The sequence below is a fragment of the Manacus candei genome, unplaced genomic scaffold, assembly GCF_025592945.1.
Source record: "Manacus candei isolate 608988 ecotype Guabito, Panama unplaced genomic scaffold, ASM2559294v1 h1tg000059l, whole genome shotgun sequence".
Taxonomy (NCBI): domain Eukaryota; kingdom Metazoa; phylum Chordata; class Aves; order Passeriformes; family Pipridae; genus Manacus; species Manacus candei.
In genome coordinates this window covers 965861-979961 of record NW_026138107.1, presented here as the reverse complement: position 1 = coordinate 979961, position 14101 = coordinate 965861, and the positions used below count along the sequence as shown (strand labels likewise).

The 14101-nt window shown below is 48.2% G+C and overlaps 1 protein-coding gene across 5 annotated transcripts in view; it reads left to right on the top strand.

Moving 5' to 3' along the window:
• Positions 1-14101, top strand: part of CTIF (cap binding complex dependent translation initiation factor) — a 147768-nt gene that overhangs the window by 52183 nt on the left and 81484 nt on the right. The window lies entirely within an intron of this gene.

Here is a 14101-nt window from a genome sequence, read left to right as displayed (position 1 = left end):
ATATGTATATATACATATATATAAGTACATGTACACAGGACTCGTGTGCTTTAGAAAGGGAGATTCTGAAAAGCATCAATCCTCCCGACAGCTCCAAAATAAATTGCTGCCAGGAAGCCAGCAGTGCTGGTGTGCTGACCCAGGTGTTTCCCTTTTGGAGTGTGCCTGTGTTTACATGCCGTGATAATCCATGTGTGTGCTTTCTCCAACCTATTCCTTCTCCGGATCTCTCTTTACGGCCCAGTCTGACGCTTGGATGTTGGGGAATGGCAGGATGAGACCCTCAGTTAAAAAGTCAGATTGAATAAGTCCATTTGTCAGCATCGTATAATTTTTCATTTTACAGAGCCCTGGTCCTGCAAGAGTGTCCTGGGCTAGGCAGGTTCTTAGGATGTTTGGTGTGCTTTTGCTGAAATCTCTGTCTCCAGAGGAAAGAACGGAGACATCTCATGTGCTGTGGTAGCATTACCCTTTTCAGTGCTGAGCCAAGAGCTCACCAGGCTTCTTGCTCATGCATCATGTGAGGAATAGCTTTGCTCATCCTGCAAACCATGTGATGATCTGCCTTACTGTTTCTTTTGGGTGAGCTGTTTGGCACTAAATACACGAAGTAGTGGAAGGAGTGGAGAAGTGCTGCTGACTTTGGCAGGGAGGAGCATTCCCTGCAGCTGCTTCCTACTCCGTCTCTTCCATGTTTGGTGTGTCTGGACTTTAGGTCACAGGGAGAAAACATCAGGTTCAGCTGGTACAAACCCCAGTAATTCTGCAAAATAAGGTTAGTTTTCCCCCAGTGAATAATTGGGAAATGAGGAATTGAACCATCTTTGGTGCGAGGAGCTGATTTTCTTCAAGAGGGTTTTAATGAACAGCTATTAAATAAGCCGAGTCCTCCTGGTATGGTTATCTCATCGTACCCTAACACCAGGTTGAGTCCATCGACTCCAATGAATTAATTGCAATATATACCTTAATATTTAGCTTAACTGTTAGTGTGACATTTCTAAGCTAGAAGACCTAGTGGGAATGCTGGATCTGGTGTTTAGTTTGTGCCCCTGGGCAGACCCATGCAATGCTGAGTTATTTTGGAGACGTGCTTACCTTGGCATGTGTGTCTGTGGGAATTAGGAGCCAGGTAGTTCTGGGTGAGGATTTGTCTTTTTTAATGCCGACAAGTGAAATACTTGCAGACAGCTGGTCTAATCCTCACATGTCATTGTTAACTGGATTTGAATGCAACCGTGCAACGCTGACGGAGATTTTTCTGGTCTTTATCCCTTGTTTGAAATGGCTCTGTGGAGCAGTGTGTGGGGGCATAAGGGAAAGTATTTGTGTGAGACTATGGAAGGAAAATCGTTAACCTTCCATGGGCTTGTCCCATGATGGGGCTTTGTTTGTTAGGTGTCATGAAGAAGAGGCTTTTCAGGTTGGAGATACATAAGCTCTTATTCTGTCTGTGTTTAAGAGCTCCTGGCTTGCTTACAGCAGCCATGCACAGGCAGGGGGGTCAGTCTGAGCATCCTCCAGTGCCACTGGGGTGGTCTGAGAACCCTCCAGTGTGACTGAACCAGTCCAAGCATCCTCCATCACGACTGGGGTGGTCCAGGCATCCCCCAGCACAACTCAGATGCAAATGTTTTGCTGCTGAGTGTACTTCAGCAGCTGTAGAAGGGTTAAAAGCAGTATATTTGAGAGAGGTAGCAGGTCTTACTTGCAGGCTTCTTGGAGATTTGGATGCCTTTGATATTAAGGTATGATAGGCATAGGACATGAATCTTGAACTAATCTCAGGTATACATCCAGATGTGTATGTGTATCTCTACAGAGAGATGCAGTGACATCCCTAACAGGTTAAACAGAATATTCTGGGTATCTGGGGGCTAAGCAGGCTATTCTGGATATCTGGATGTTAATATGTCTATACATGAGTTTTGCTGCTTGAATCTGTCAATAGTATTTTAGAAAATATTGCAAGGAAAGCCTCTGAGTGTTTGGCGGTTAAAGGGTGAAAAAATAAACAAAACCCCCCCCCCCGAAACAGCGTCCCCGAAATCCTCTTCTTTTGTTTGGAAATCAGAGAATGCTCCCTGGGGCTGCTCTCACAGGACAGCCCACTCTGCCATCTCGTGGACATGCACGGGCAGGTGAATCCAGCTCTGCAATTCCTTCACCACAGCTGGTATTTTGAAGCTTTCTTCTGCTTTTCTTCCATCTTTTCAAAACTCATCTGACATGCTGATTTTTACTGGTAAATAGGTTTTATTTTTGAAAGCTTCATCACTAGGAGCTCATGAGGTCATTGCTTTGGCTCAGCTCATGAGCTGTAACCTCTTCATCTCTCCTTACTCATAAAAGTCTATAGTTGGATTTGGGCACTAATTCACCAGAGTGCTGCCAAAAGGCTACTCTTTTGAAGATAAGTGTTCCCCGTTCATAAGAACTGCTCTTTATTGCATACCAGAGAGGATCAATTTGCTGCATTAGAGAGGCGCAGCTCAGGTGCAGAGCTGCTCGTCATCATCTTCTGCATTTGCACCTCAGCTGGTTTGTTGAAGGAGACCACATAACCACCTTGACGTCATGAGGACGTCACAGGGAGGGCTGAGTCAGTGCCTTTTGCTCTTGCTCCCTTTGGCAAACGCTTGGGAAGGCTTTCAGTCTTGGATGTGTCATAGCCGAGTGCTCCAGTCTTTACGCACAGGCTTCAGACTGAAAGCCCTGGGCACACTCTATATTTACCAGAAAAAACAACCTAAGGGGTCGTGTCCTGCAAGATCACAGGATCGTGGAGTGGCTTGGGTTGAAATGGACCTTAAAGCTCATTTCATTCCACCCACTGCCATGGGCAAGAACACCTTCCACTAGACCAGGTTGCTCCAAGCCCCATCCAACCTTGGACTTGGACACTTCCAGGGATGGGGCAGCCACAGCTTCTCTGGACAAAATCCAACCCCCTCCCTCCTGTAAAACTCGTGAAGGATACAGGAGGCTGCATGTCACAGGGATGTGCTGTGAATGCTGCTAGACACGAGCAGAGAGTTTTAGGACATATCCCAAGTGGTTTCTGGACTGGTGTCTCTCAGTGTTTGGCTTTCAGTTTGCTGGACTCCTACCTTCAGGATGGGCTTGCCCTCCTCAGAACTCTGGGGATGTGCCTTCGCTGTCCAGCTGTGTGGCACTTCTGAAAGGCATATTGGGCTTTGCTGTTGTAATGGGATAAACTTGGAAGGCAGCATTGATATCATTTGGTTTGGCACCTTACTGCCTTGCAGCTCATCTCCTTCCATTTCCTTACTGATGTTTGACCCTTTTTGTCATATGCTTGCAGTTACAATAAACTGCTTGTTTCTCTTCTGGCTGCAGTCGTCATCCAGCTTCCTTGCTGGATGAGAACCAAGGGAGCAGCTCCTTGGGAGAAAGGCAGACTCTGTAAGTTGTTCGTGTTCCTCTTAGCACCACTGTATTCCTGATTTTGTCCAAACAGGCTAAGAAACACCACGATTCCCGATCATGCTGGGATCCCACCTGAATTTAGGCACCTACAGGCATCTCTGCCTACTTTCCTTGGGACCCCTCCTCATTGACAAGTATTTTCAAGTCAGACCCTAAAATTCTGGGAGGGCTGAGATCCTGTGAGTAAAGGTGGGACCTGTGCGTGGATTGCTCGCTTGAGGTTCCTGCCCTAGCCAAGGCATGGGCACATTGGGGTGTGATTTGTGGCACCTCATTGTAGAGGTCTAGGAAAGTCTGGATGATTCCCATCTGAGGGTACCCACGTCCTTTCCCTGTCAGCTCTGCAGGGTGCCTAGATGGACCAGCTCACACGTGGACTTGGTCAAATATGGATATCTCTCCCTGAGAGAGATGAAGCCAAGCCAGGTGTCCAGGGAGAGAAGGGTTGGATCCCCTCTACTGTCACACTCCATGTGAGAAGGTGGGATCAGTGTCCAGCACTGATATGAAGGGCTTGCTCCTGGAGCCTGCAGATCACTGGCCCTCCCAGGGTGGTGGTGGCAGGGCACCAGGTCTCTCTGGAGCTCAGGGATATCTCTTTGGTGGGGTGGTGTTATTTACTGTCACCATATGGAGTCATCCTCTCCACATTGTCTCTTGCCTGCTCTTTCTGCACTACAAGGTCGGGCAGTTCTCGTTTTACCCAGCATGTTGGGCAGCTCAGATCCTTCCTCTCCCAGTAGGCTGTTCCACACTGGTGGAGCCGGGTTGGGCTCGTTCCTCTGGCATCCCCTCCCACTGGGAATGACCTGGTTGATGTGGTGTGGGCCCCTTGTGCTCTATGTCTCTGCTGTCGCTCATCAGGTCTAACCCTGGTGTCCTTTATATGTACATCAAACCCTTATGAAGAAGTCGGGGTTTCTCCCCGGGAGCCCCAAAACAGAGATTTCTTCTCCTCACCCCCAGTTCTTGCTGGACTCTGTCCAGAACATGTAGGCATGGCATTGCTTTCAGAGAAGGTTTCTTGTCTGAAAAGCCCATATCCCAAGGGTCTTTCCAATACTGTAACAGCTAAAACCACTGTGGAAAGTCCCTGTCAGAGAGCCAGGGTTTACTTGAGTATAGGTCACAACATATTGGGAGTCAGAGTTCTACTGCTGAGTAAAAAGCTTTTGGTTTGCCATGGCTTCCAGTAAGTCACAGTCTTTCTGTGGCCTGTTTTTTGTTGTTTTTAACCCAACTGACAGTGACCATCGCCTTGGCTTTCAGTTTGGAGAGGGAAAACTGCCATGGTCACCTGTAACCCCTTCAGCATCACTCCCAAGTCAGAGTTAAGGACACCATTATCCAAGCAAGGCAGGTGAGGCCATTGGCATCCCCAAAGCACTGGAGAGGAGAGGTCTGGACCAAGGCTGGCTTACCTCCCACACAATTCATCACCTCACAGGTTCTAGCAACATCCAAGCCTGGGCTGTGGCAGAACAGCACAGTCACTGTGAGCCCTGAACCAGGTTATAAACCCCGTGGTTTTTATTGGACATGCAGGAAAGGGAAGATCTTCCAGTGGCTCTATCACATTATGATCATCTTCCATATCACAGGTTCGTTGAAAGATTTAGGTTCAAAAAGACCCTCAAGACCATCCAGTCCAGCCATCCCCCAGCACTGCCAAGGCCACCATTAACCCAGGTCCCCACGTGCCACATCCACATGGCTTTTAAATCCCTCCAGGAATGGGGACGTTACCACTGCCCTGGGCAGCCTGTGCTGGGGATGAAGACATTTTTCCTAATATCCAATTTCCTGATATCATACAATAGCCTTATTCAGTGCACAAAGGAAACACGAGAGAAATGGCCAAGAGCTTTGATGTTTCCATCACTATTATAATTATTATTACTACTACTACTATTATGGTTCAGAGGTGGTTCATGATTTTAAGAAATGAAATGGGTTCTCCCTTCTCAGGACTGGTGTTATTTTTCTGGCTGTCATTTAAGTCAGGCAGACTTAGCAATACTGACTCATAATTCCTGGGATTGTCTTCCCAGCCTGGTGGGCAGAGAGATGCCTGTTTTATAGGTTCCTGGAGCTGGTACTGGTCAGCTAGGCAGGGTTAGGGCCAGGCTGCCATGCCTGCAGGATGGGAGGCATTGGGATGCTGTCACACCCTGCTTGGATCAGCTGGTGAGGGACATGGGTTTGGAATAAGCAAGGGGGGGACGGTGGAAGGGGTAAGGGTGGCTTATGCTGCAGCTCTGATGGTTGGCTGGGTGTTTGGTGGCCGAGGGGACGGGACTGGTGGCAGAGGGGAGCCCTTGCAGCACTAGAGGGCACTGCGGCCTCGCTGCATGGCCCCGAAACACAGCTCTGTGCAGAGGAAACCAGGCTTTTTCCAAAGGCTTTTTCCAAGCAGAAACCTCACTCTGCAGCGGCTGTGCCTCTCACCCTCCGGTGCCGGGTCGTGCTGCTCTCCATCCTGTGCTGTGCCCACCTGGGGCCCAAGGTGCATGTCCAGCATGGGGGAACCTGGGGCTTACAGAGAGGGAGGGTGTTTCTCTGTACCTGGGGCTGAATTTGGGTAGTACTGTGCATCCTGCTGAGCCTCATGGCATCCCTGAGCAGAGCAGGGTTAAAACTGAAGGTCCCCTGAATATCAGCGGCCTGAAGGGAGCTGATATCTGGGCATCAGATATACCCCACAGCCCAGGTTGCCCTTGCTGGCATCGTGACACCTCCCCAGTTTCTCTTGGAAATCCCACCTTTGCAAGCGTAATCCTCAGCTCTGTGTGTTTCCTGTGGGATGCTCCAGCAGGGCTCAGTCTGAAGCCATGCCTCTCATACCAAGGTGTGCTGAGGGGTCCTCCCTTCCTCTGGAAGTGCTGCTGCCCCATCAAGTGTAGGATGAATACCCCTGAATACCCACATTCCCATTTGTCCACCTGTCCCTGTCCCCCATCTACTCTGGATTGTGCCCAACCCCACTTGGAAGGACATGCCAGCCTCAGGAGGAGGGAGCCATCTCTGCTGGGCCATCTCTGTTCCTTGGATCCCAGTTTGCCAGGCACTGGCTTCTGCTACAAACTCAGTTTAATAATGGGATTTTGGCTGCCTTGCAGCTTTTCCTTGGGCCAGGCTGATGGAAGGGTAGACATGAAGAGATGGCAGGATTAGGCTGGGCTTACCGATAGGGGCTGGTAGGTTTTGGGTTCATGACCAGGAGGCAGGAAGATGGGAGAGCTAGGTGGATAAGTCTGTTCTTGGGAGGATGATGAAGAAAGATCCTCTGTTTTGCTTTTAGAGAGTTCATGAGCAGTTTTAGACCTGTGAACTGCAGTTTTCTGGGGAATTAGCTGTTTTGGGTGAGGGAAATTGTACAGAGGTATAAATAGCAACTCGATAGGCATTTAAGGCTCAAAAATGGCACCACATTATGCTCTGTCTTAAATGCAGCAGAGAGCAACACGGATTTTTCCCAGCCCTACAGATGACTTCCCTTTCAGAAAGTGTTGCTTTTATGCAGCTATCTAATATCGAAAGCAAACCTGAAAGGTTTTGTTTTGGTTTTTCCCAGTCCTTTTTATAGACTCCAAAACACACCCCTCACCAAATCCTGCCTGAATTTTAACTTCTCAGTAATGTTACATCTTTTTCGCCCTTGTTTTCCCAGAGGATTCATTAGAAATCTGAGAGGGTTTTTGCTACAGTCCCTTGAATTTGCTGAATATTTTCCTGAAATGTGGAAGTAATATGGAATAATGATTAAGTTAAAGAAAAAGGTTATTAAAAGTAGCAGAAAAAAAAATCCAGATTTCTAGGGATCTCAAATAAAAACTCAGTGTCTCTTTGGTCAAGCAGCTATTTCTGCTGGCTTGGCTATTTCCACATCCTAATCCCCTTCCCTGCTCTCCATGAAAGACCTGAATTTTTAATAAAATAAAGGAAAGGAAGGAATTTTCTCTCTAAAAAAAAGCAGGCATACCACAGGACCAGAGAAGAGAGACGTGCACACATCGCTGTTGGTGGAGGGACCTGCAGAGCCTAGAAACACATCGCTCTCTAAAAATCCTGCTAATGGGGGTTGTCCTCGTCCCTTGTCCGACAAAATAGGAGGTTAATGTTTCCTGTCACATTTATAAATTTCTTCTTAACCAGAAGATGCTCCCCCACCCTTTTCTGCTGCCTTTCCTCTGATGTTGTGGGAATAGAAACCAATACAATAAATGAGACCAGAAGTTCTTAAAATGTGAACTTCCTGCCTGGAGGCAGCAGGTAAGTGAATCCCATCCAGCCTGGGGAGATGTATATATAGCTATGGGTGTAAATATATGTATTTAGTGGCTGGATAAGTGTTTATTGCAATCCAAGGTGGTTTGGTCAAAGATTGTCATTTAAGTGGGAAATTTATTGCTGCACATGACGCCTGGATGTCTCTTCCATGGGGAAAATAAAGACTGTTTGTGAAGGGATTAAATGATGTCCTAGCTGTTGTAGCAGACCAAACTCTGTAACTCAGAGGTTCTTTCTAGTCTTGTGTTCATATTGTCCCTCATTTTATGCTTTTAAAAATACTTTTGGGGGTTGGGTTTTTTGCAGATCACAGAATCATGAAGTGTTTTGGGCTGGAAGGGACCTTAAAGATTATCTTGTTCCAAATCCTCTGCCATGGGCAGGGACACCTTCCACTAGAGTAGATTGCTCAGAGCCCCATCCAGCCTGGCCTTGAACACTTCCAGGGATACTCCATGAACTTCTCTACTGGCTCCAGACATGGCTCCAATGTGTGCTGGCATTGTCAGTGAAAGAAAACTCTGTGGCATCTCCCCAAAATGCCTTTGCTGGATGGTAGGTTTGAAGGATTTCGTTGGGGCTAATAGGAATAGTGAGTGGAGTGTGGTCTGCACACCTTTGATCAAACGGTGCTGCTCCAGTGCCCATGTCTCCAAGGGTTATTCCTCTTTGTCCTTCACCTGCTTGTACTGCTGTGGAGAAACTCCTCATTGTTGGCTTGCTTTCTTTTTAATTCTTTTTCTTTTACAATTCCTGTAATGTATGAGCAGAGAAACCACTGGAGGATGATAAAGCTTCATTTCTTCCTGCTTTTGTGACCCGCTTCATTATTTTGTTTCTCATTGTATATTCTTCTGGGGCATCCAAACGGAAAGAAAATATGTGTGCTTGTAGGAGCTGTTTGTTTCCCTTTGGCTGAGACAAATAGGACCCCTTGGCTGGGCAAAATAAGCAGGTATCACAGAAGATATGGATTGCTTTTGCTTGTTAGTTCTAGGGAGGGAACTGCTGACATTTGCTCCACCACGCATCTGTGAGCAACATTATTCCTTCAAGTTGGTGGCCTGTGTACACCTTCGTTGGCCAGGCTTCCTCTAAGGGCTATGCACAAATACAATAGAAAAATATATATTCCTTACGTTTAGGTTGCTGCATGTTTTCTGGATAAGAATGAGAAGATTTGGGGTCGGTAGTTGCATGGACATGCTCTGAAGGAGCAGCAGAAATTTTTCATTACTGTTCCACAACAATAATCCAGACCAAAGCCAGTTTTTAACACTGAAATGTGAAGCACAGATTTGCCTTTGTTGTAGTTTAAAAGAAAACAGGAGTTCAGGATGGTGTCCAGGTACCATCACACCGCTGCTGCTGGACTCCCTTGGCACACCATGGAATGATGGCTGTGGCTGTTCTGCTCCAGCCACTGGGCCTGTGGTCAGTGAAAGCTTGGCTTTCCAAAAGCAGATGGCTAGGGTGGGCTTTTTTAAAGTTTTCTTCTTGTTGAAGGTTTATTCCCATCCCTGTTGTCCATGGAGGTTGTTCAGCCCTGGAGCTGGGATCTCACACCTGCCTGACAGGAGGGTGTAGCCATGATGAGTTTGTCTTTTCTGCCAGCTAACAGACAACAGGACAAGAGGAAATGGCCTCAAGTTCCACCAAGGGAAGTTTAGACTGGATATTAGGGAACAACCCTTCTTCATGGGAAGGGTTGTCAAATGTGGGAATGGTGGAGTCCCCATCCCTGGAGAGATTTAAAAGCCATGTGGATGTGGCACTTTGAGACATGGGTTAGTGGTGGGCTTGGCAGTGCTGGGTAATAGTTGGGCTTGATGATCCTAGAGGGCTTTTCAACCTAAACAATTCTGTGATTGTATGATTCTATCTTTGATTTAGACAGCACTGGGAGACATGAAGGATGAAGGAGCTTCAAGATAACCTGTGGTTGTACAAACAACTCAGCCTAAAGGCTGTGGATAGCCTGGGGACTGGGCAGGTGACTGTGGATCATGGCTGGACTTTTAGGTACAACCAACGTGCTGAAAAATCATCTCCTTGTGTGCAAATTTTGATCTGGAAACACAGCGATGGGTTTTGATACCTGGGTTGTTGCAGCAGAGTTTCCACTCGTGGTTGGTTTTGCTGTGAGTGCAAAGCCAGCCCTGTGTGTCCTAAGGTTTCAGGAGCTGGTGCAGTCCCCGTGTTCCCTGTGGCATCACTGCCCAGCACCAGCAGTGTCCCCACAAAACAGGTCACCACCCCTACAAGCAGGCAAGGAGTTGGATTCACACTGAAACGGTATTTCAGCCAGAAAGAGCAAAAGCATTAAAAAAAATACCCTGACCATTAATATATGAGTGTCCACCTTGTCGTGCAATCACAATATCGGTTTTCTGTTTTATTTTTTTTTTATGGTCGGCTTAACAATTCAAAGGCTACACTGCGCTTTGGTTTTTCCAGTCTGCTGCATCGTGTGACCCCGGTGACTCTGAGCTAAGCCTCATTATATAATGGCGGGGTGTTTTTTTGGAAAACCTCCATTTAATCCTTTCGGAGCAGAATTTGCTGGTTTTTGTTTTCTTTCATATCGTCGTCTTGTTTCCCCCCTCCGCCTACCCCTTCCCCGGCGGGCGTGCGCTGGAGGCGTCAGTCTGGGAACAGGGTCCTTTCTTCCCTTCTTTTTTTTTTTTTTTTTTTTTTCAAATCTGCAGAGAAAGGAAAAAAAAAATGGTTTATTTTCGTTTGCTTGGGTTACAGCGCCTTTCCCCACCGTCGGGGGGAAGGACTACGTGATGTGCAGCAGGTATTTTGTGAATGGAGCACAACCCTGTGACTCCCTGTCGCTTGACCGAAGGGGGAGGCAGGGGAAGGAGAAAGAAAAAAAAAAATAATAAAAACCACCACCCAGTGACTCCATCTGACTCGTTTTGGCTGGAAAACTTTTTCAGCGCCGTGGTTCTTAAGCCAGGAGGAAGCTTTCTTCTGGCCCAAGAACAATAAAGGGGTCAGCAGCCTGATCCTCCCTCCTACACCCTCTTCCTTCCATTGTGAGGGGTCTGTGCAAATATCCCAGGCTGCTTCTGCTGGGGCCTGAGGGACCTGAGCCACACATGTGACATTAAAGAGAAAGTCCGTGAACTTAGGAATCCTGCAAAAAGAAAAAAAAAAAAAAAAAAGAAGAAAGAGAGAACAAAATAAAGTCTCTGAGGGGCTCTATTTCTGGTGTACTGTTACACTTGGAGAAGGTACCGATGGGTGTTTCTCATGGTGGGGGGAAATCCGTCCCCTTGCCGTGCCTAGGTGCTCCTTCATGATGCCACGTCAGCATCTTCCCCGCCGTCTGCTCAACAAGTGGCCAGATCCCTGCCGAGGGAGGTGAACCTTTTTGTGTCACCAGCCCTTGAGCTCCTCCATTTCTCTGCTTGTCCAAGGTGGGGAGTTTCTGCTGCTCCCACAGTGCCAGTAGAAGGCCTGTGTGCTGCAGGTGTAAGGTCTCCAGCAAGGGAGGAGAAGGAGGCACAGCTGCCTGACATACTGTGCTCCTTCCAGGGATTCACCACCACCTGGGGGCACCCAGTTTTTCAAGCCAGCACCTTTAATGACACAACTGCTACTCCTCAGATGCATATCACAGACCGGGAAGGTCTCAGCCAGCAATCCCTGGAGTAGGAGGTCTTTGAGGAGTGCTGTGGGGCCACAGTGATGTGCCCGCCAGTCCTGTCTGTCATTAAGGCCACCTACATCTCTCTGGGGAGGAGGCCGTGCGCGAGTCAGAGGGCTGCTGTGGATTCTGTGGTATTTCTGGTGAATCCAGAGCAGTCCCAGTGGTGATACTCTTTCCAGGCAGCATCTACCAGACTAGATGCCACCTGCCCTCCCAGAGGAGAAGGTGGGGCCTGTGGCCTTCTAAGAGAAGCCGAGTTCAGCGCAGTAATCCGTATATCACGTGCTGGAGACCTGATGCATTTCCCAGAGGGAGAGCGTATGATGCTCATCAAGTTGCAGGAACCCACCTTTTTCTTTTCCTGGCGCAATAACCCGCTAATAGCATGTGTGACCTCCTGTCGCCGTGTCCCAGCTCGCTGGACTTTGGCACCAGGCAGTCGCATGAATCATGGTGGTGATTTTGCCGCAAGGCGGTTCCTGTCGTTATTATCTCCTTGCTGTGTCGATAACGCTCTGGTGGCGATGGTCAGGATTTCCTCGCACTACAGAGCTTTCCTGAAGATCAGCCCTGAGAGCAGTGGAGGAAGTAGCCGTTACAGGGTTGCTCCTGGCTGCTGAGAACTGGGTGGCCAACTTCAAACGTACGTGCGACCCGACATGATCCAAAGAGCGCGGCGGCAGCTCCTCTTTCCCCTCGTCTGCAACGTCAGTGGGGTTGGGTGGAAGCTCCTCTTCTCCTGCAAGTGCTCCAAAAGTTGAAGCGAGACTGGACATAGTTATGACAAACTGTCAGACAGAGCAGAAGCCCTGGAAAGGGAGATGAGGGAAAACTGTCCCATGTCCTGCCTGAAATCCTAAGGGAACAGTGTGGTTATGTCAGGGGAAGTTTAGGCTGGATATTAGAAACAGGTTCTTCCCCCAGAGGGTGGTTGGGCACTGAACAGGCTCCCCAGGGCAGTGGGCACAGCACTAAGGCTGCCAGAGCTCAAGGAGCATTTGGATGATCCTCTGGGGCACAGGGGGTGACTCTTGGGGATGGGCCTGTGCAGGGCTGAGGGTTGGACTCGATGATCCCTGTGGGTCCCTTCCAGCTCAGCATATCCTGTGATTCTGTCATGGCCAGGGAGGAATTCAGGGTCTCATCCCCACCCCTCTTGCAGTGCCACAGTTTTGGGACTACACACACTACAAGGTCTTTTAGTTGAAAGGAAGGCTACTTGTAGTTCAATTTATAAATGCTTAGGCAAACAGATTTTTTACTGAAACTCTTTTTTTCCTTTACAAGTGCCCATGTTTGAAGGTAAAAGCTAGTGAGCTGCGGGTTCTTCTTTCAGCCTTGGTGTTATGCTACTTTTCTCCTTGCACTCTCTGATCCCTGCACACAATGTCTTGCTTCAGGGTTTTGGTGGTGCTTCCAAGTAGAGTAATAAATGATTATTACATGGGCTATGTTGACCTGGTGCAGGGCAGGTGAAGTATGACAGATTTCCAATATACAGCTCCTTTGCTGCTGTTCCAAAGAACTAGTGCCCAGCTGCCAGTGGCCAGTGAGGGCACGAAAACGGAGTGCAAGTAGCTCCAAGGGTTGCAAGTGCACCTGAGGCTGGGAACCTGCTGCGTGAGAGGTGGAGCTCTGTGACTACTTGACCATCCTGACATTCCTGTCTGAAGGAGAAGAAAACTGCTTTGTTTGGCTTCTGCTTGCCGTGTCTTTTCATGGTGCAGTTTGCATACAAGGCAGGACTTGAATTTATTCTGCCAGTCCTCAACTTCTGAGAGTTGTTGATTCGGGAAGGGCAAGGCTGCAGAGCAGCAGCTGGTGGCTGTGCTCTTCTGGGAGGTCTAAGGTAGCTTCCCTGAGATGAGGCTGGGTCAAAAGGAAGGTGTTGTGGCAATGCAGAAGTCTTCCTGCACGTGTTGCAGTGAAAAATGATCATTTAGTGGTCACCTAGAGTGGTTTGGAGTTTGGATGGAGTGATCCAGGCATCTTTCACAGGTGCTTTCCCAAAGGTGCTTGGTTATTTGCTATGTTTATCACAGGTGAGTCAGTCATTAATGCCCTGGTGGAAAGGACTGGGTGTTCAAGAGCAGAGGGTAAATGGAGCAGAGGATGGTTAGAAGTGAATTGGATGGGGACAGGTAAGGAATGGGAGTGGGATTTTGTGATGTTTCATTAGCTCACTGTCAAGTCTAGGCAAGTTGCTGCTCCTTGATGAGAGGAGTCCTGTATCTGAAGAAGTCAACAGAAGATCTCCATCTTTATGTCCAGGTTTCTAACCTTCTGCTTGTCTGTTTTGTCCATGTCTTCCAAGACTCGCCTGTTGATGCCTGTTTGGAGGGGTTGCCTCTGTGCCAAGAGGGCTTTCACTCTGCCAGACCTGCCCACATACCCACAGCCACCAAGGAACTAGCATGGGTAGATGCAATTAAAATAAGGTTTAAAAGCCCATATGAAAGGAAATAGAAGGGAAAAAAAAAAAACCAAACCCAAACCAACCAACTAACCAAAACAAAAACCAACCAACCAATAAACAAAAAAAAAACCTCCAGTCCTGCAGGTTTCCTTCTTCCTTCACCAGAAGTGTCCACCAAATGGCTTTTCAGATGTCTAACACGTGCAGAGAGACACATCCAGGGGACAGGTTCAAGGGGGCTCCTGCCCTGGGAGGTGAGGGCTGGGGGAGCTGTGAGTTTCTGA